Below are 22,817 nucleotides of genomic sequence, written 5' to 3'. Positions count from 1 at the left end.
CCAAGCTAGTCTCAAACTCAAAGATTTTATTGCTTCAGCCTCCCAAGTGCTGAGATTACAGGTATGCACCCCTACACCAAGTTTCTCCTTCATTTGAATGCATTTATTCCATCATTTTGCCATTTTCTTTGAAACAGTTCTGGAAGTCCTCTTATGAGTATCTTTAGTTGTGCTGTTGTGGCTGCCTCAATGTATTGAATTAATTCAAAATATTCATCTTTCATGGTCATTTTGATTTTCAGAAGAGTCACAGGGGTCCAGATCTGGTGAATCAGGTGGAAGAGGACACACAATAATGTATTTATGAGCCTTCCTTTCCATTGGATGGCACTCGACAGCAGCACTAACTATAATGTTTATTCCAATATCTAAAGACGCTCACAAAAGAAGACTTCCAAACTGCTTCAGAAATTGCAAGAACAAATGGAGAAGTGTTTTTGAAGTGAGGATGTGTATTTTATTTACAAGAACAAATGGAGAAGTGTTTTTGAAGTGAGGATGTATATTTTATTTAATTTATTTGTTTAAATAGGTGCTTTTTAAGAAGGATTAATTGCCACATATCACTATTGTAGTACATCTAAAAAATTTAAGTATTAGCTGTATATTTTGATCACCTCTTGTACTTCTTCCTTGAGGATTTAATTAAACATCTACAAATTCAGTGTCCCTTATACAACATGATTGTGACCAGAAGTGTTTGGAATTTCTATATTTTTTATTTGTTGGAAAATCTGCATATATATAATAAGTTATACTGAGGATGGCACACAAGTTTAAATATGAAATTTATTTATGGTTCACATATACTTCATACTCATAACCTGAAGATCATTTTATACAACATTTTTAATAATTTTGTGCTTGACATGTGTATTGTGTTGTTTCTCTGGTGTGGGAAAGTGAAAATGTAGATAAGCACTAAAATAATACAGATATTGTGAACATTTTCTAATGAAATGAGGAATTAGGCATGTAGGAGGGAGAAAAGAAGAAAGAGAAAAGAAACAAATTATGAGAAAAGAAGCAAACAAAGCTTTCATAAACAAGGAAGGGAAGGGTATTGAAGCAAAGTTGGGGGAATGGAGAATAAAACATTCAAGATTTTAATGTATGGTACAAATTTCCCATGGCTTACACGATCATTATTTACACCTAGATTATACCAATAATCTTAGTGAAAAAATATTTTTTGTTTGAAACAAAATTTCTTGTTCTGGAATTTTTCACTTTTGGCACTGTATCAGTACTCAAAAGTTCTATACTTTGAAGAATTTCAGACTTCAGGATTCAGATTAGGAATGTTCAGCCGACATTTGGGTAGTGATTGGATAAATATCCCTTCACCTCAATAGACTGTAGGCTTCATGATGAGAGTATGACAGCAAGCTCTTTATCATGGTTAACCTCAGTACCCCTCAAGCCTCATGCCTTCATGGATGCGACCATATCTATGTTTACTTATTGGTTGTTTTCTAGCACTCAGATTGATGGTATGAGTACTACATCTGCCAAGGGTGGAGCCAGCATACAGTGTACCTGAGGAAAGAAGGCTTGTGTTTCTCTTTTGCTGTTCATGCCTGATGTTTGTAGCCACCACAAACTACTGCCCTTCAGCCATGTCATTTAACCTTGGAGCCAACTGAGTATGGACTGAAGCCTCCAACAAGTAAGAAATAAACTTTTCCTTCTTTCATGTTGGGAATCAGTATATTTTGTCTCAACAACCAGTGAAAAGTAATTAAGACAACTTGTAATTACTGTTTCTCAGTACCCAACTCAATGCCTGACAAAAGAATAGTGTGGTTTTGTAGACAGAAAGAAAGTAAGCAATAGCTCACAATTTTAGATTTGTATCACACAGAATTTCATTACTTCCAAGGTTCTGCAGGGAAATGAGGTCTCATCAGTTTTCCTTTCTGCTGGCACTAAGCTTGTCATTTCTTTTGCTTTATTATAGCAAATAATGCTCCTTTATCCAGTTTTCATTTACCCTATGGTCTTAGAAATCAATTGTAAGCCGTTATACAATCTTATGCTGGGCATGTAACTCAGGACCTCCTTCATGCTAGGCAAGTCCTCTACCTCAAGATACATTCCAGCCCTCCCTTTTTTATTCCTGGAGTTTAGGCCATGGAAATGTGCTATTGTGGATGTCCAGCCCAAATGACTCACCAGGGAACTGCAGTTTTAGCTGCAAGCTGACTGAAGTTTCATGACAGTCTACTGTAATCAAGAACTACCCAACTGAGCATAGACAAACCAAAAAATTGAGTAAGAATTATAAAATTTTGCAATAAGGCACTGAGTTTGGGAATGCTTTGTTATACAGCAATGGCTAATGAGCAAGAAAGGAGCAAGAGAGGCACTATTCACAATAACCAAGGCAAGCAATCAGTCTACATATCTGTCAGCTGGTCAACGGGCAAAGTAAATATGGCATGCACATGTGCACACATGCACACACACATCCTACTCAACCATAAAGAAGAATAAAATCTGGTTATATGCAGAAAATGCATGGAAATGGAGGATGTATGTTAAACAAAATAATTCAAATACAGAAAAATATTGCATGTTTTCTCTCATATGTGGAAAAGAAGAGGGGTGGATATGAAAATATGAAAATGCATATGAAAATACAATGAATCTCCTTACTCTGTACAACTAGTATGTGTCAAAAATTATAGTTTTTAAAACAGAAAGGAGATGGAATAAAATTTAAAGCATGTGGGCAGTTACATGCTAATGCAGACATTGCTGAATTGCTTGCTAATCCCTTGTCTCTTTGGTAGTTTTCATGTGAGAGGAGTTCCTAGATTGCTGGGAAAACATCACTGGCCATATTCAAGGCTCACACTCTTGCATGTGGAACATGAATCAAGAGGCCCAAGGCTAAGAATCTTGCTATCATTTGATAGAAGTTTTTATTTTTCCAAGCAATGTACAATAGCAGAATGATTTCCTGCCTTCAGATGGCAAGGAGGTGGCTATCAGACACCAGGAACAGGGACTGCATGCTGACTCTCCTACTGCAGAAATGACCTTGAACAGATCCTGTTGCTTTTCCACAGTTAGTTTTCTTCCTGCAAAATGATCACTTAAGTTAGCAGCTGTAGAAACTGGAGGTGAGAAATAGCATTTTGATTTAGTTCATGAGTCAGAGGTGGCCAGAGAAAAGTCTTTTGCAAGTGCTTCTTCACCCTTACATCTGTGGCCATCAAGGATGAAGAACAAGGCTGTCATGTTTCCCTAAGGAAAAGAAGAGGACAATGGCTTGTCCTGCAGTGGGAAGCAGCAGAGGCCTAAATCAGGTCACCTCACATGGACGTTTTGCAAGTTTCATCATTGAATACTTTCCCCATCCTCTAGTTTTTGTTTCTCTTTTTCTACCTAAATTAATCTTTTAGTAATTATGATAATATTTACACATTTCAGAAAATCAAACAAGCAAGGAAAAATGTAGAAATATTTGCCAATTTTCTATGTAGAGAGGTAAATATTGTTCATACATTTTTAGCCTTTCCTTTCCTGTTAACAATTTATTGTAGACATGGTTCCAGGGTAACTGATTTTAAGTTTCCCTCATTGTAACAGGAATCAGTGAAATAGAAGTTTGGGTTCTACCAGGCATTAAGGACAGCAGCCTAAAATGGAGTTAGCAAGTCCAAAATGGAGCCTGCTGAGTTGTGACCATCCTGCACCTTACAAAAACATCTCCTGTCTGTGCTTCAGCTGTTTGGGATCTTTCCAGAGAATGATCAGGCAGGCCATTGGCTCAAGACTACATGGGACTTGCATGGGCACTGTGTGAAAATTTGTTGGCCTGCTTTGAGGGCCCAAGGAAGATTTTCATGGGTGAAGTCCCAAGGTTAGAGAATGTACATGTTCAAGACATCAGTAACAGTGTAGGCAGCACAGAGCAGAGCAAAGAACCACTGTTTATGTTGCATAATTCTTACACAGGTTGTTATCTCATATTTACATTCTTCTGTAGTGCTCTAACCAGTGCATGGGAGTTCACCTGTGCTAAGTCATGGTTACATAACTGTAACCTGTGCAGACAAAGAGTCATGTCCTCAGTTGTCTTTAGACATCCCTGAACTGTGAAGCAGTCTGAGTGATTCCCCACAACACTGCATAGATTGGACTCTGAAAAGTAGGGAGTCCTCCATAGGGTAGCTCTTTTGGAAATCCATTAACAACTTCTAGACAAAGACTCCCTCATGGTTCCCCTACTCAGAAGCCCTTCCTTACTGGTTGGCACTTTACTTTCTTGCCTTTATATCTTTCAGTGTGTAGGAGGCTAAGGGGTAAATTGCTTGTGAGGTCCCCAAAGACAGCATGGAGGCAGACCTCAGCACATCAACAGCAGCAGGCAGCAGGCAGGGAAAGTTGTGTCTTTATCGTCCAGCCTCTGTATATGTTGTTATGTTTATATTCTTGCATGCTGGCCTCACCCGCACGTGTGTGGTCATCTCATGCTAAGTCATTGTTACCTAAGTGTATCCTGCATTGCACCTGTGCTAGACAGCAGGTTCACTTTCTCAGTGTCACCAGACTCCCTGGGGTTTGCTGTAATCTGCTGTGGTTCCTCCCAATATTCTTTACTTGCTAGATAATGTATCTTTTCAGCAAGTTTTCTTGCATCCTGCCTCTTCCATCTGTGGTTTCATTTCTCATTTCTGTGGGACACAACCTTCACATTCTGGTGTAAACATCATTATTTGAACAGTGGACAAAGAGCACAAATTTAGGAAACAGTGGCCAGGCCCACTTCATTTCTCTGCTTCTCTTCAGCTATGTGACCAGAACGAGTTCCTTAAGTCTTCTGGACCTGTTTTCTCATCGAGGAAATGGGAACAATCATTACTTCATGAAGCAGTTACTTCATGCGGCTGTCATGACAGCCAAGTGAATTTTACCTTATGCGCAGTTGACCAACTATTTTCTGTTAGCCACATTTAGGACTACTGTGTTCTGGAGGGGTCATGATTTTTAAAAACTAATCCCTAATTCTAGGTACTTTGTACAACATGTTTGGTATAATTAACCAATTATTTCTTCATCATAAATTTGTAGAAGTAAGTTTGTTGGGCCAAGAGGGTGTGACCTTTTCCAATCTGGTTACCTAGGCATTTTGAATTAATTTATATTCTCACCAGAATATCCCTATTTTCTCATCAACCTTGGAAACACTAAGTTTTTATGTTACCTGAGTTGATGGTCAATGTTTCTCAGTTTTTTAAAATTAATGTCCAAATCAAGCTGTCCCTTCTTATGCTGGCCAAACTGCCAGATGAATATCATCTTTTCTCCCCCACCCATCAGATATTGAGTACTTCATATATGGCGGGGCTTAGAGCTGGGATTGCAGCAGGAACCAGAAAGCTCTCACTTCCTAAGACAACCCTGTGGGCCGGCCACTGCAAATCAAACAGTTAACAAAATGCTGATTTATTACCTTGTAAACTGTACTACACATGACCAGTACTTACAAGCAGTTGTATAACATTTATTTTCTAAGCTTATCAATAATATGATTATTTTATATTGATGTGGAATTCAGCACCAGACCAAATGGAGACACGGTACCCCAGAGACTTTAGAAGACAGCTTTATTACAGTAGTGGACTGACGGGAATCTCAGTTCCAAATCATCAGCACTGACTGGAATTTTCCAATAACTTCTCTGTGTTTGCAAAAGGAAAGACAAAAGGGAGATGGCATAATACCTATGTTGGTTACACATTTCTTTGTCACTAAGTTGTAGGCAGAATTTACTCTTTCAGAAATAGCAACTAAATGAGGTTACTATTGTGCAACACAGAGGAAAAATCCATCATTGGTTGAGATCGGGCAGAGGTGTCTTGAAGTGATTACTCTCGGGGGCTTGGAACTAAGAGAAATATTTCTTCCTGGCTGAGTTACTCCTATCTTGTAATTGGCACCCAGAGTATCAAGGCTTGTTAAGTCTGTAGCTTTCTAAACATGTGAATGGGCTGTGTTTCCTGGTCTCATCCTTGAACAGCCTTAGAAATATGCTTAGTATTAGAAATACAATTTTTAAAATTTTCTCTGTTTTAAAGTAGTTTCTCCATATGACATTCATTATAATGATGATAATTGTGTCAGCGTCTTTGGCTATAATACTTCAGAAGTTGGTGATCTTCCCTGACCCTCAGTTTCCTCATCTATGAGTAAGTTAGTGCCATGCACCTAGTGGAAGAATGTTGGGAACCAGCCTTGAACCATAAATTTATGGCACCTGGCAATGAACCAAAGCCACAGTGAGGTTGAGATAAGCCACACACAATGATTGATCTTCCTTGCAGCTATTCTGGGTACTGTTGAGTCACAGCAGCAATCCACCTTTCAGGAATTGTTGGTTCTTTATATCCATAATTGGAAAGTGCAATCAAGGCAGCACTGCTCCCAGCACAAGTCTGCTGGATCTCCTTCCCTGCCAGAGCCCATCATCTCCCAGACCCTAAGCTGGAATCATCACCAACAAACCCAAATCACGTTCCTCTTGCTTGAACCTCTAAATACCTCCTCCTGAGCTGGAGTCTATGAAGCCCACCAATCTCCTCCTCTACCTACCCTACAACTATCTGAGAAGCAGAGTTCCTGGCTATAAACTTACAGAGTATTTCTTCTTCATGCACTGAAAACCTCTGCTAGTGAAGACAGAAGACAGGGGCCCTGGGCCTTGCTTCCTGGTGACTTAACTTTCCAATTATGCATGTGAAGAACCAACAATTCCCAGCCAGTGAAAGCTGCTTACTATTACTAGTCTTCAGCAAAATGTAAATTAAAGCTCAGTGATTTACTACTGAGCATGTACAGTGGTACTATGGTTCATGAACTGTATTCCCTCTGTGTTAGAACTGTGGTCTGCAGCCCATGCTACTACTAGAAGGTGGTGGAACCTTTAGGAGGTCAAGCAAAATAGGAGCAAGTTAGATCACTGAGATGTGCCCTTGAAGGAAAATAGTACCCTATCATTTTCTCTTTTTCTTTCTCCCTTTGCATCCCAGTGGCCATAACATGAACAGGTTTTTTTCCATTGTATTCCTACAATGATGTGCTGTGCTACCACATGCCCAAAGCAAGAGTCAAGTGACCATAGAGTAAAACCATGAGCTCAAATCACCTGCTTTTTAAATTGAATGTCCCAGGTATTTTGTCACCATAATAGACATCTAACAAGCAACAATACTGTTGGTATAGAAATGAAGGGATGAGAATTCACATAGATGGTCATTGGGAATTTGAAACAGTAAACTTTGGAAAGCAAGTCTGTGATTTCCTATCAAATCAAACCTACACTTACAGTACAATCCACAAACCTCTCCTAGACCACTTACCCTAAAGAAATGAAAACATTCTCTATCAACAAACTTTATATGTCAATATTCATAGCTGTTTTAAATATTGTCACCAAAAATCAGACATAGTCCAAATGTCCTTGTACTATGTCCTAGGAAATGCATGAACAAAGTGTAATATATTAATAAAATAAAATTTGACCCATGGATTCTTCTAAAAAAAATTGTGTGAATGACAGAAATCACTGTATAAACATTCTGCAACCCCTTTATATGAGATTATAGAAAACATAAATTTAATCTATGGAGGCAGAAAGTAGAGTTGCCTACACCTGCAAACAATCAGGGAAAATTTTCAGTGATTTAAAGTTCTTTAGTCTCAAATAGCAAGATATTGCATGTAGAGGCATCACAACTTATGATATATAAAAATCATCACTCTATAAAGCTTATTTTAAAAATCTGCCATGTCTGAAAAACACATCATGTGCCCTGCATACTGGACAATGTGGACCAGTCAGTTGTCACCTCACCTGTCCCACCTCACTCCCTCTGTATAAGTGTATGTTGCATTACCATAATGAAATATCTGTATCTGGATACTTCAGAGGAAACAGAGTTTATTCAGTTCATAATGCTAGGGGTTCAGAGTATAGGGCTGGCATCTGTTCACCTCTTGTGAGGACATCATGTTGAGTGACCATTCCAGCCCAGCATCCTGAGAAGAAGTCCAGAGAGGCATCTCTTCCTTTCCAGGGGGTTTCCTGGAACTTCGACTTCCCTCTCCTTTGTCAAAATTCACTTCCATGACCACACTTTGAAGCAAAGGATGCTGGGAAATGAAGTATTTTCCTGTGCTCATTGTTGCCCCATGAGAAGATCAGCAGTGGGGGAATAACTGGAAGAAGTGTTGTATGAATTGGAAGCACTGTGTTTATGTTTTTAAAAATTGTTAAAATGCAGTGCTGGGCCCATTGTCAGATTCCTGTTTCAATAGGGTTGGAGTGAAACATGAGCACTGATGTTTCTAAAACAAGACCCAAGTTGATGCTATGCTATAGTCTAGGTACCGCACTTCAAGAGTCATCATCTCAGAGCCCTGTTTCTAAAGAGAAAGAGGACCAGACATTGGGGGCTACTTGGCAACTCCATTAGAGACAGGAAAGTCAGCAACCCATGTCTCACAAAGGCCCACAAACAGCGTGAAGACCTTGCTTCACACATAGCCTTTAGACACTGTACTTCACATCCTTTATTAAATGTATCAAACATACCCCCCAGTGCAAAAAATATAGCTCTTTGCTGCATTTATCATATCAATTCCTAAATCACTTGGTTACAAGTGATTCATTCAATTTCAGAGCCACTGTAGTTTCTAAGCAATTACCTTGTATGTTGCTTTTTGGAGACTTCTTGCAAAATAAAAAAAGTCTAAGCTACATGTTTTTTGTTGTCTTGAAAATTTTATGAACACTAAATCTAACCATAAAGAAATTGAGTAAAGGGTTACATTTTGTGGGCATTTAAATAAATACATATGTTTTTTTTGATTTTTCAGGGCTTTCCAAAGTTTTGGGTGTAATAACAATTTTTAGGTCTAAAATAAAAACCAAGATCTTTAGGATCTGGGGCTGTAGCTCAGAGGTTAGGAACATTGGACTAGCATGGGCAAAATCCTGAGTTTCAGCTTTAGCACTGCAAATATATCAAAAATGAATTAACTCCTTTGAAACAATCATAAGCCAGGATCTTCTGTAAAAAGATTTCACCAGATGAAGTGGACTCTCCCTGGAGGCCAGGGGTGAAAGCCCTCAAGGAGTCCCTCTGCCCACAAACTGTAGCAAGTTCAGTTTATGGAAGGAACAGCTGGGTCCTATTCAATGCCAGCAGGCAGCCAGGGAAAACAGAGGCTGAGAGAAACAGGCCTTTTCTTGATCTCAGGAACCTGGCAGAGCTGATGCACAAGGGCTGACTCATTTAGGGAGCCAGCACTGTGAAGAGCAATCAAGTTTCCTCTGTTTGCCAAATATTAGCACTCACTGTGTTAGCTCTCCACTCCTATAGTGAGATACCTGAGATAATCAACTTCAAGGAACGCAGGCTTATTGTGGCCTGTGGTATCATGGTTCATGGTCATTTGGCCTTTTTGCTTTGCAACTGGGGCAAGGCTGACTATCATGGCAGAGCAAAACTGCTCAAGGTTTAGTGGCTAGGAATTAGAGAAACTGGGGGGGGTGGATGTCTGGGGTCCTTATAGTCCCTCATTGCCTTCCAGAGAACACCCCTAATGGCCTAACTTCCACTCACTAGGCTCCATTTTCTAAAGGTCCACCCCTCCCAGTGGTGCCACAGGATGATGACCAAGGCTTTAACACAAGGATCTCTGAGGGACAATTACAATCCAAACCATCACACACACACAAACAAAAAGGATTTCTCATGTGTGTGTCCTTCATGGACCAAGAGTGGTGTCTATCTCACATCGCCTGCACTTCCTTCACCTCAATGGGACACTGCTCTTCTTACTGCAGAGCAAAAAGAATTTTTACTAATTAATCAGTGGTAACTACAAAAAACAGAAGTCAAAATAAATAGTACATGGGAAACCTTGTTGCAATTCAGGTGCACCCCCTCAAAGCAGCCCCATAAGGCAGATGCTGTGAGGTTTGTTGTAGGGGATTCCCACAGTGTTATTTTCAGAGACAGCTCCCTGGCTAGGCAGACACCTGAGTCACACATGCATCTGACTGTTAGTTAACAAGGATCTTCCTGGGTGAGAGGTGTTGGAGGAGGAGAAGAAAAGATTCAGTTGTTCTCTAAGTCTAGGGAACATTCTGCAGTTTAACCTGCAGTGGGTTTGTGTACTCTCCTGCAGCCATTTCCTGACTTACCTCAGAAAGTCTTAGCTTTCCTGATTTCATCTTATTTTCTTTCACAGCCCTGACTCTTAAGGCTTCTAGGGGGTAGTGGCATGTGTCATTTGCAATTGTGTCTGACAACTATTCCCTCCTTGTCCAAACCCTAGTCAGGATTCTTTGGACCCCTGACAGGGTCTGAGGAGTCTCCACAAAGACGAGATGGGGACCTCCAATCATCCTGGGCCTGGTGCACAGTTTCCTTGTCTTGTCATGGAGGAGAATTGCTGTGTATCCCTGTGAGAGGCACAAGTAAACTTAGTAGGAAGAATCAAAGATACTTGCAGTCAGAACAGAGTGCAGGTGCTCAGAGAATGAGGCACATTATGGTCTAGGCCTGGGGGCTTCCATTATGCTCTGGCTTCTGAGGGATGGAAATCTGTGGATTTGTGAATCTATAGAAAGCAGGGGCTCAACATGCAGGTGACAGGTGAAGGCCCATTTTCTAGGTAAAAGGCAAGAGAAGGCCCATTTTTAGGCCTTTTTTTATCTTTAAGACAGTGGATTTTTTTTTGAGTAAGTTTTTTGGAAGGGAAAAAAGACACTGTAACTTTGGATCATTTGTATCCTAAAGCTGTAGTTGGTTTCATTTTCTTTTCTTTTTTTTTTTTTTTTTTTTTTTTGGTACCTTGGATCAAACTCACAATTGCAAGGCAGGCGTTTATGCAACTGAGGCAAATCACCAGGCCAATGAAGTTGTTTTCTGTACAGGCAATTTTAAAATTATGATTTTTGGAGGGGTCTCCTTTCAACCTATACTTTTCTTTTTTAATTTTAAATAAGAAAAAATAAAACAAAATTTCAAAACATGATAGATGTTACCATGATAGATGTAACAATGGTTAATACATTACATATTGTCATCTTTAAATTAGTGACTCAGAATTCAAGATGTCTGCATTTAGTTGTCTGAACAATATTAGCACAAACCTTTCTCTTTAGTGATCTCAAAAATATCAGTAATATGTTAATTAGCTATCATCTACATATATATGTAAGTCTGATTTATTTCCTTTATGAGTATGGTCCCTAGTTGCATCCATTTACTTATACAATTCTCAAGTTAATACTTTTTATGGCTGAGTACTACTCTATTATATAAAAATACCACATGTTTTTGTTTATTCTTCAGTCGATGGGCATTCATGTTGTTTCCAAGGTCTGGCTATCATAAATAGTGTACTATGAACATGGGCTCACATATAGTGCTGTGGTGTGATGCTTTTAATTCTTCTGGGAATACAGAAGAGGAATAGCTATTGTTTGTTTCTATGAGGAGACAGTTCCCAAAAACAAGGTGTGGTGATGAAAAGAAAACAAGAGGCCAAGTTATGGGATGAGGGAGGGGCAGCAGCCTCTAGGACTGAGCCTCAAGTACAGATCTCTCTGGCTTTTTATTAAAGTCTTTTCTTTAACAAGAACAGAAGTGGATGTGAGAACAGTAATTAAGGTCAGATAAGTGCTAACTAATTGTTTAACATTCCCAGGGATGATCTCTGGCTCTATGTGGCCTTGGCACACATCTTATCAAAGCAGGCCATGCTGTCCCAGCAGCATTCCACTGAAACTCCAGGTTCTGCATTCATTACCTTAAACACAATGCATCTGTAAGACTTCCTCCAGAACAAACAGTCATATGGCCTAGTATAGACAAAGTTCCCGGGGTGCCCAGAAGTTAATCTAGTTTAAGTTGATCTATTACCCACATCTGGTTTGAATGGTACCAGCAATCTTAGTTTTTTGAGGAATCACCACACTGATTTCCACAGTGGAGGCACAAGTCTACGCTCCCACCATCAGTGGAGAAGGTTTCTTTTTCCCCACAGGCCCTCTAGCATTTCTTATTTGTTGATTTCTTGACATAGACATTCTTTTCAGGGCGAGGTGGAATCTCAGTGTTGTTTTAATTTTACACCTATATTTATTTCATTTTCCTCACTCTGAGTTCATTTTTGGCTTCTGTGTTCATATCTGCATTGTCCAAATTAACAAGTGTCCTGCTAAGTCAGTTGGCTGAAGCCTTCATTCCTGATATCTGCTCACCCTTCACATCTGATTGGCTCCTCATCCTCCACCATCCCTCAGCTCATGCCTGTCTAGCCTGGCCTGTCCTCTGCAAGCATCCCATTAGGCTGGGTGAGGAAGCAGCTGCCATCCATCTGCTGCTTACTCTTACTGTTGTCAGCTCCCTGACCTGACCCTGCTCTGCAGCTGTGCATCCCTAATTTTCCCAGGTGTGTGTGAATTCTCGTTCCTCCACAGTTAAACCCCTCACAGTGGCACCTGCCTCTCTCAGGATAGTCCCAATATTGTGAGAAATTCTTGACAACACAAACAGGGCCCAAAGGGGGGGCAAAGAGGACTGTGGTAACTTAATGAATGAACCAAGGCAAGAAACATCATGGGAGCAGCTGCCTACTGCTTTGGTGGTTGGTTGTTCTGTCCCCATCCCAGGACAATTTTGGTTGAGATAAGGAGTATCTTAGTTACATTTTACTCATCACTGAGACAAAATACCTGAAGCCCAAAGTTGGGTACGGAAAGGTTTATTTCTTACAGTTTTTGGAGGTTTCAGTCCACACTCAGTTGGCTCCAAGGCAGGCGGGAATGGCTGGACCACAGTTCATGCCGACTGCCGACAGCAAGCTCAAACCAGCAAAGAGAAAGACACATCTTTTTCCTGCCATTACATCACATCCTGACTCCACCCCTATGTGGGTGGAGCACTGACACAATCAACCCAAGCACTAGACAATGAACAAATAACAAATGCACAATTCAAACTCATGAGGGCTGGCGGACACAGACATAAACCATGACAAGGAGAATCTCAGGTACTGAGTTAAGGCTGCATACATTTAATGCATACAAAAATAACAGGTGCTCTTTGCCACCAATGTATATCTAAATGTTAAACAAAGCCATGAAATATTTCAACATCTCTTAAAGTTGGCCCTGAAATTAAAAGTTGATCTACATTAACTGGAATTTATTAAATAAGTGTTTTGTTACTACGTAAAGGAGATACAATTGTATTGGGTAAAAAGTCTTTATATATAGTCATTAACACTGTTTCCTAAATTTATTAAATTTCTAGAGATGTTCTTTAATTCTTGTAAATACAGAATTGACAGGAATTCTGTATACACCTGTTAAAAATTTAAATTTTGCCTTCAAAATAGTTTTGTATACAGCATTGAAATTAGAGATTGCTAACCTCATGGTATATTAAATACATTTGTTTTCCCAAAAGTATAGGTTTTTTTTTTTAAGATGTAGGATGTGAGAAAGTCATCTTATCATTGAATGACTTTGAGCTACACTTATAGGTGAGATTTTGGGTGCCTAGGAGAGATGAGGACCATAGGGAGGTGACTAGGTTGATGACTTTATCCCACTCCACTTGAGTGCACATGCAGGTTTAGAGTCTGAGAGATGCTGTGTGCAAAAGGACCTTACAGTGATGTTTGCACACTGAAAGGGCTTGGCTGGTTGGCTGGCTTTGTCTTCTGCACGAAGTATTAACCAGCATCCCTCTTACTCAGCCCAGTTGCATCAGAAGCTGTCTCTAGCAGAGCATTGTAGTTCACAGAATGGCCAGGAGGTGGAGAGGGAGAAGGGAGTCAATATTGAGAAGTTTTGTAGAAAGGACAACAAGGAAATTGAAGCTTTGGTAACAAGGAATAATAAAGAAAAATGTTGAATTCAATGAATTTTCATTAATGAAATGAACATCTACCTCTTGTGCTCTTTTATGCTGCTTCTCCTCTCCTCCCCCAAGATAAATCCCATCCAGAGATTAATTTGCCCTGTTTTTATTAGTTATACATATGTATATGCCTTTATATCCACGTGTGTGCTCTTACAGTTTGTGCTTTTTGAGGGTCTGAGTTTTTCACTTATCTTTATGTTTGTGAGTTTTACACACTGACCCATCCACAAGCCATTACATCTATGTCCTGTTTCATGTAGTTGTAGATGGATTTGTTCTCATGGCTCTGTGGTTCTCACCTTGATTTGTCCCTTCTCCTGGCTGGTCTTTTCTACTCACAGGTTGATCAATTTTGGATAATTGCTCCTTTGGAGCAATTATGAGTTCTGTGGCTGGGGCTATACACCTGAGTGAAATTGAGGTTATACATATTTCTGCCCCATTACCTGATATTGTCAATATATTTCCCATGCCATGGAGTATATTCATGATCTCAGAGTCATCTCTTGTGCTTATTTGAGATTTGTTGTTTTTTGAAAGGCAAGCCTTAAACTCATAAGCTGGAATGATATTCCTGCCTCAGCTTTCTGAGCAGCTGGATCTCCAGGCATGTAGTAGCATGCCACGTTAGATTTGTCCTTAACCTCTTTCTTCAGTAGTTTTTAGGCACTTGTGTCAGGCACCTTGCTAAGTAATACAAGTGATGTTAAAGTGCCCACTGATAGTGTTGGGCACATCACTCAGTGGGAGAGCTCTTCCATAGCATGTGCAGGGCCCTCGGCTTAGTAACCCATGACATCTGGTCCTCACAACCTAGAGGGAAGATAGGTGTGCAGGTGTGTACCTGACCACTGGGATTGTGATTCAGCACAGGCACAGAGCACCATGGACTGTGTGGTGACCTCAAAGTCTTCAGGTTTTCCAGATCTTTAAGTGCAAATGTGGTGGAGGGAAGTCAAAGTGCAAAAGCTGACAGGGATTTGAGTGTGGGGCTGAGCTACGATGCCTGACCATGCACTGCCTGGGAAAAGGAGCCTTCTCTTCACACCAAGGACAGAGGGGGACAGGTCTGTCTCTACCACTGAAGGGTCTTTGCTACTTTCTACTATCACCTGCAGTACTCAGTACAGTGCCTAACACACAGTGAATTGTTATATTAGCTTACCAGGGATAGCTTAAAGTAACAAAATGAAATGGTTTAAAACAGCAGAAATGTGTTGTTTAAAGGGCTGGGCACTCAAAATCAGAAATCAAGGTGTTAGCATGGTCATCCTCCCTTTCAGCTCACAAAGGGAGACCCATTCTTCAGCTCTTCCTGTGACTGCTGATCTCCTGTGTACCTCTTGACTTGTACCTGCTCCACTTCTTTCTCTGCCTGTTGTCACAGAGACTTTACCCTTGTTGGCCTGTGACTCTGCTCATATTGAGGATGAATTTTACTCACTCTCACTGTTTTTACTAATAAAAAGCTTTTAACTTTGAGTATTTTTATGAAAAATTGGAACTTAACGTCTAAGATTTACCAAAGAGATGTTTTAATTAAGAGACTGAAACAACTTTAATGTTATGCTGTCCCCCTGGCATATTTAAATCAGCATCATATCTAGTTGTTTGTGAAGCGTTTAGGAAAATAAAGTCAAGAATATATATATATATATATATATATATATATATATATATATACACATATATATGCATGCTTGACCTGGATGTGATATTAGCAGAAGTTCTACAAGGTAGGAAATGCACTCAGATGCATTTTTCAGAGCAGACCAAAAGATGGTGGTCAGTAAATCATTGCTTTCTTGTGCTGATGGCCACAAAATTCAAGAGAAACCCCAGCTCAAAATCACTCACATATTATTTGAAAATTGTAGAAGTTGATGAAATATGTGAAGCTGCAGTAAGAGAAGAAAAGACAGACTGTGATGAAGGATGGGAAGGATTAATGGTGTTATAATGTACGTGCAACGCAGAGCAACCAGGTGTTTCAATGTCATTGCTGTCAACATATCAATGCTATTTTCCTAGAAATGTAAAAAACAACATGAAAATTCACAGGGAAGTACAAAAGGCCATCCTATAGCCATGGAAAGAAGATTAAAGCTAGGGGCATCAAAATACCTGGTTTTGAGGTATGTTATAAAGTGACAGCAGTCAAAAAGGTCTTATACTGTAAGCACAGGGCTGCAGATTAAGACGGCCAGCTCAGATACAACCAACTCATACAGTCACCAGGAATTTTGTTTTGTTTCTCCTTTCCTTTCCTTTTCTTTTTTCTTTCTTTCATTTTTCTTTTCCTTTGGCTTTTTCTTTTTTGTTTTCTGGTCAGGGTCTACCTGTGTACCTTTGCCTGGAGCTGAACTCAGAGTGTGTTGCAGGCTTGTCTGGAACTCCCAGGAGTCCTGCTGCCTCAGCCTCCTGAGTGCAGGCATTGCAGGCATTTTCACCATTCCTTGCTCAGCCAATGAATTTTTAACAACAGTATCATGAGACCAGGTCTGGTGCTGTGGCTTGTAATGCCAGCATCTGGGAGGCTGAGGCACAAATATCACAAATTCAAAGGTACCCTCAGTAATTTAATTACTTTGTTAGAAACCGTCTCAAAATAAGAAGAGTTTTAAAAGTAGAAAGCAATGGAGCTAACTGCAAAGCTCTGTATTCAATCCCTAGAAAATGAATGCAAAAAAATAAATAAATAAAACTTGGAAAGTAGGATGGGAGAGAAAATAATGTTTTACACTGGCCTGGCCTTCTGGAAAGCTGTGTGCCCCAAGTAGCTTTAAACTTCATGCCTTTCTTGGGATTTGACTTCAAACAATTATCAAATTCCATGAGGTGTCAGAGGGAAAGAGAATGTGCTTCAAAGACACCAAGCCTCAGTCCCAGTGCAGAAGGCATTTGGAGTGATCTTCTGAAGCACATGCTGGCCACAGTTAGAAAAGCAGAGAATCTACTAACAGGGTTAATGGGATTTTCAGTCCTACTCATTGTGAAAGAAACTGCAGGCTACGAAGGTGGTAGATTGCTTAACTAGATCAACTCATTCTCCAAAGTGTACGAGAAGCAAAGCCGAACATTTTATCCAGTGAACACACAAAACTGCAAGCAATTGCCATCTCAGGATAATGTGTACCTGTAATCCTGGCACTCTGAGAGGGTGAGAAAGGATGAGGAAAGATTTAAGCCTAGCCTGGGAAACTTAGAAAATAAGTGAGACCATTTGAGTAAATTTGTAAAAAAAAAAAAAAAAAACAGATTTTATAAATGTGTGAAAATATCGATCACTCAAAAATCATGGTGCAAGGTACATTAACAACTATTAGTCTACAATTATTTTTACCTTTTCATAGAGTCAAAAAGAAAATATTTATATGGTTTTTACTATTATTTCAAAAACTAGTAACCCCTTGAAAAAATCCTTGTTCGAAATATAAATTTAGGACAAAAAATGTGGTAAAATTCTCTTCCTAATGAGCTACCCAAATCCTAAGAGGGTGTATTCAGTAGCATATCTGGAGTCATCTTAGTAAAACATTCAAAAACTTGAAACAGTGCAAACCTGGCAGCACATCACTGTCTACATTATGGTAAACTTTATGCTAGTTCTGTTGACTGAAGTACATGTGCAAGAAAACCTCACAATGATTTGATTTCTCAATTGACAGGAGATTTGTGACTTTTCATTTTTAACTTATTTATTTTCTCTTTCTGTCTTTCTTCTTGCCTTTCTTTCTTTTTTTTTTTTTTTTTTGACAGGGTGCTGCTATGCAATTCAGGCTGGCCTTGATCTTACTTTGTAGCCCAGGATGATCTCAAACTCACAACAATCCTACTGCCTCAGCCTTCTGAATATTGGAATTCCATGTGTGCACCAATATCCCTGAATGTGTTTTCCTTTTTAAATTACCCCAGAACAAAATTATTAAGAGTTATGTGATATTCTTTTATTTTCTCAGGTTGGTTACACAAAATCAAATCAAAAAACACTGCAAACACACTGAAGGAGTTTCAAAATCCTCACTCACACATAACATAATGCAACATAACAGAGCATAGCATAGTGTAGCATAATAAAACAAAACAAAACAAAAAAAGCAACCACCTAACTCTGCTCAAAACAACTGCTTCCAAAGATACGTTAAAAATTTCTGTTAGCCATAAACCAGCAATATGATCCAGTAATTTCACATCTAAGAACTTTTTCCTTAAAATAAAGGTCTGTATACACTTAAGCTCATGTAAGAATGGCTGTGGCAGCCTGCTTTCAAGGGTTGACCTGGAAACAGAACAAATGGCCATCAGCAGATGAGTGCCTGCTGCATAAACAATTCACACTTGGTTGGTTCAGCCCCATAATAGCATGTGGTGGCAGCAAAGGGGGAGCCCAGCAAGGAGACACCACTTGAAAGAGACCAACCAAACAGCATTGCAACTGAACAGGCTCTGCGCCATCACCTCTAGGAAAGGCAAACTACCCAGCAGGGACACAAAGCCCATGGTCACTTTGGGATGGGAGGACAGGAAGTGACAGCAGTGGCTAAGAAACAAGTTCCTCAGTAGTGACTGGCATATGTCCTTCATCAGCATGGGGTGACAATGTCCACAGCCCTGCAAAGCCTCCCCTTGCACTCACCATCTGCTCTCCCCCTCACAGGATGTCAATTATGGAGCACTCCAGTGTGTGGCTGAGTTGAACATCTAAGGATGAATAAGAAATCATTCATGGGCACATGAGAGTAAAACTTGCTATGAATCCTGCTCCTCTAGACCTACAGGGGCTATAACATAAAACATTCAAGGAACATTATTATGGATATTCTGGGAACATCTCCATGCTCACTTTTGGAATTGAAATGAAACTAACATAATCCCAGGAACCAAAGTCACCATGTGGCAGATCTGTAAGTGAAGACACTGAGTCCCTCATCCTCTGAGACCATGGACCCTATGGATGGAAAATGTGTGCTTGGCACCCAGCCTGCCACATCTGAAGTATCTACAGGTTTGTTGCATTAAAATCTTCAAAGTGCAGCAAAACCACACAGAGTTTTCTAGTTCTTTAACTTGCTGTTTCTAAGGAGGACACAGATTTGTTCCATAATAAAAAGAAAGGGGGCATCAGAGAGGGACGCCCAACTGTGGACCTCAGTGTATGACCTCACTTCCTTAGTGACAGGTCCAAACCGAATGCTGAAGACTCAGGTCACCATACACCTTGGTCTCGCAAAGACAGACCTTCACAGACAGTTGGCTATAGAGAGTGAACAGGGACATGTTGTGCTGTTTTCACAGGACTTGAGGTCCCCTGCATCCCACCACATGGGAAAGGCTGAAAAAATGGTTCAGTCATCCCAGAGGCTTCAGGATGATTGCTGGGAAATGTCCAACTGACAAGGGCAGCAAAGGACATGGCTCACTGTCCCCATCCCTCAGGCTCCCAGAGACAAGAGGGAGCCCAGGACAGCTGTCGCTAGGCTCAGTCGCCAGCCATTCAAAGACACTGAGACCAGCACAGGTACTGTCAGGCCTGGCCACCACTGTGAGTCCCCCTGCATAACACCTGCCCTAGGGCATCAGTGTGCGGGGTTCTGAGGACAGGCACCGAGGGCAGATATTTCTAGGCAAGAGCAGGGGCTGGGAAGCTGTGAGCCAGGGCCACTGTCACATTCCCACCCAGGACAGTGCTAGCAGGAGGAAAAGGGCAGTGCCCACATTTATCCACAGTCTCCAGTCATCTCCTGTCCATTTGGGTAGAAATATGGGACACAGGAAAATAAAATTGATCTGGAGCTGCTTGCTGGGCCCTGGGTGCCATGGTCCTGCCCCAGACTCTAGGATGCACAACAGGTGCTGGCTCGTGTGTGGGCAGAAAGGACTATAGGGACCCACAAATGACAGAGAGGACCTTGGGGTCAGATTACCCTTTCAGCACCATCCTCCAAGGCTGAGCAAACACTAGGCCCATGGTCCTGCTTCCAAGGAGTCTGGACTGCAGGTCCTCAACTGCCATATCCTCTCTACTCAGCCGCTACCTTATCACAGGCAAAGTACCTTGTTCACAAATCTGTGGGAGCAGGAGTATGGGGACATAGGCACAAAGTGACTCCATTTCTTTCATGATTAGTTCTGCCACTGCACTTCATTGTCAGTTCTGGGGCTCAGTCCATGGACCATTAGCTGGCGTCTTTCTACTCTTACACAATGTGACCTCACCAGAGATGTGCTCACCTCAAATGTCAGGTCCATGCTATTCTATTCATTCTCTGGCACTTGTCTCGCAGAATTTTTCCATGCAGCTCAGTTCCTATTGCAGGAACTTCTGGGCTAAATGAATTCCAGAAGAGGGCAGAGAACACAGCTACTCACCTTCCATGGCTATGGAAGAGGAATTTAATTCCTTCCTGGGAACTTTTCATCAGAAACCTGGGGAACATTCTGTGGGGCCTCATTAATGGACATGGATATCCAGAATGAGCCTCCTTTTCTCACCCCTAAAACGGGAGGCTGTCTTAGGACTCATAAGTTTTGTTCCTGCATAGAGTTCTATTCAGCCTCTCTTTTATCAAGGTGATCTGAGCATGCTAGAATTCCTTAGTGTCCATTGTGAAATGTAACTGTTAATATGAGATCCCTTTTCTGCTGGGCCCCCTGTAACCCCTGTACCACAAGCCTCTGTGGACTATTTGGAGTGTGGGTTATGCTTCAACCCCAAACCCTGCTGAGAAGCCATGTGCAGGACACCAATTCCATGTTTCCCCAATATCTCATCACAGATTGGAAGTCAGCCTGCAGAAAACCTGGCAGAGGTCTGTACAGCAAGCACGGTACAGGCAGATGGGCCTCACAGCCTGATGGAGCCTCTGGAGCTGGGTTTCCTGAACAGCTGTTCCAGGACTGGACTCTCCTCCCTGGACTCCTCTAGGGTCAAAATCTCCACCCCACATGCCCCAATGCTGGGAAGGTTAGTTCTTACCTTAGCAGTCCTATGGGACGTGGTCACATGCAGATTCAGGTCCTGGCCATGTGCACAGCCTCTCTCAGCTTCAGTTTTCAGTGCTGAACTCTGGAGTGATGAGTGGATCGAGACTGCAGAGTCAGTTAAGGTGAAATGGGGGCTCCACAGCAAGGGGTAGCTGTGTCCTTGGCCCCATGAAGAATTCTTCAGAGTCAGTGCTGATTCCCAAGGATGACTTTCCAACCTCTCATTGACCCCTTCTTGGGGGAAGATGCTCCGTTCATTGGAAAAGAGATTGGAGAGTCACTCTACAGGGTTCAGGGTATGTTCAGAACAAGAAATCTTGGCTATGGCAAAGCATCCATGGCTGTCAGATGTCATGGAAGAGCAGGTAGTTGTCATCAACCCACAAAGGTACATGAAGACACACTGTGTGCAGATACTTTTCTGAATATTGATCATGATCCAGTAATCAGAGCAGGTGCAAGCACTTCCCTGTTGACTTTCAATGTTCTTTGGAGGCCACAAAGTGAACCTTGGCAGCAGAACAGGTATGACTCACATCAAAGGAATTGTTTTGTGTTGGGAGCCGCAGCCCCGAGCCCGGTCGCCTCACTTGGCGGACGTGAGGCCTGTAGTAAAGAGTGAGGCCTGAGGTAGATTACCCCTCCCATCGAATATGTTAGTTTCCTGCTTACCGCGTAAACAACCCGCTCAACAATATAGTCTGCCTGGCAACTGATGATGTTAGCCAATCAGCTTGCCTTGCTTACTTTAACATGATTGGACACTGTACCCGTATATATACCGGTGCCACCCCTGGGCGGAAGTAGAAGCCAGGTAGAAGCCCGGAAGTAGAAGCCCAAAAGGAGCCGCGGAGAGCGGACCGGTAGAGGCTTTGGGGCAGACTGAAGCACAAAAGGAGCCGCGGGGAGCGGACCAAAGGAGGCTTCAGCTGGGAGAACCCAGGGCAGGCTGTACGGAGAAGGAAAATAAAAAGAAAAGGTTGTCCACTACCAGACTTTGTCGTGTGTCCTTCCTGCCGGCCGGGAGCGGACATCGACATTTGGAGGCCCGCCCGGGGACTGATCACCCCCGCGACGTGGAAGTGGACAACGCTCCAGTACAGAGCTGCGAGACAGGTGAGTTGGGGATAAGCCTGGGCTCTGGGTGGTGCGCACCTACAGGGCTTTTAGACTCCCCTCAGGCTCACGCGTAAGTGGCGGATTCCTTGGGCCTCACGCGGTGAGTAACATATTAAAAAATGGGAAACATGCTAGGTAGCAACACTAAGAGCGAGGGTGGTTGTGGAGAAAGCTCTCAAGAGCTTACAAAAGTACGCAGGGTATCTGAGCAGGCCCAGTCAGGGAGCTCCCGAGAGGGGTCTGTCAAGGGGAACAAGGATGCTAAGGAGGAGGACGGGGCTCTAGCCTCGGAGTCGTCTGACTCCGAGGACGAGGGAAAGTTGAATGGCAGGGAGGCCAAAGAGACCAGCTGTCAGGAGCCTAAGTCGCTCAATAAGGAGTCGCAGGGTTCTTTTCCAGCGTCGCGCCGCGAATTGCGCTCTGCTCAACCTGGTCTGCGGAGGAGTAGAGAGCTCCTGAGCGCTCCCCGGCGTGAGAGGGAGGCGATCCCTCGCCACGAGGCGGCCGCCTGGGAGCTCTCTCCCCTTTCGCCAGAACAGGAAGTGATGCACGGGCCCCCATTTTCCGCCCAATCACGGCTGCCGTCTTATGCTCCGCCGCCGGCGGGTCGGTATTTTCACAGGCGGCTTTGGCAGGGGGGACGCTTGTCTCATGAGGTACATCCACCTGGGATAGATAGTGGCCCCTACGAGATATTTCCTGTACAAGTAGCTATGGGCCAGGGATGCAATGTATGGGAGCCTTTTGAGATAAAGC

The sequence above is a fragment of the Cavia porcellus genome, unplaced genomic scaffold (genome assembly GCF_034190915.1).
Source record: "Cavia porcellus strain 051 isolate PalLab524CR breed Dunkin Hartley unplaced genomic scaffold, mCavPor4.1 scaffold_53, whole genome shotgun sequence".
Classification (NCBI taxonomy): Eukaryota; Metazoa; Chordata; class Mammalia; order Rodentia; family Caviidae; genus Cavia; species Cavia porcellus.
This window is presented reverse-complemented; position numbering follows the sequence as displayed.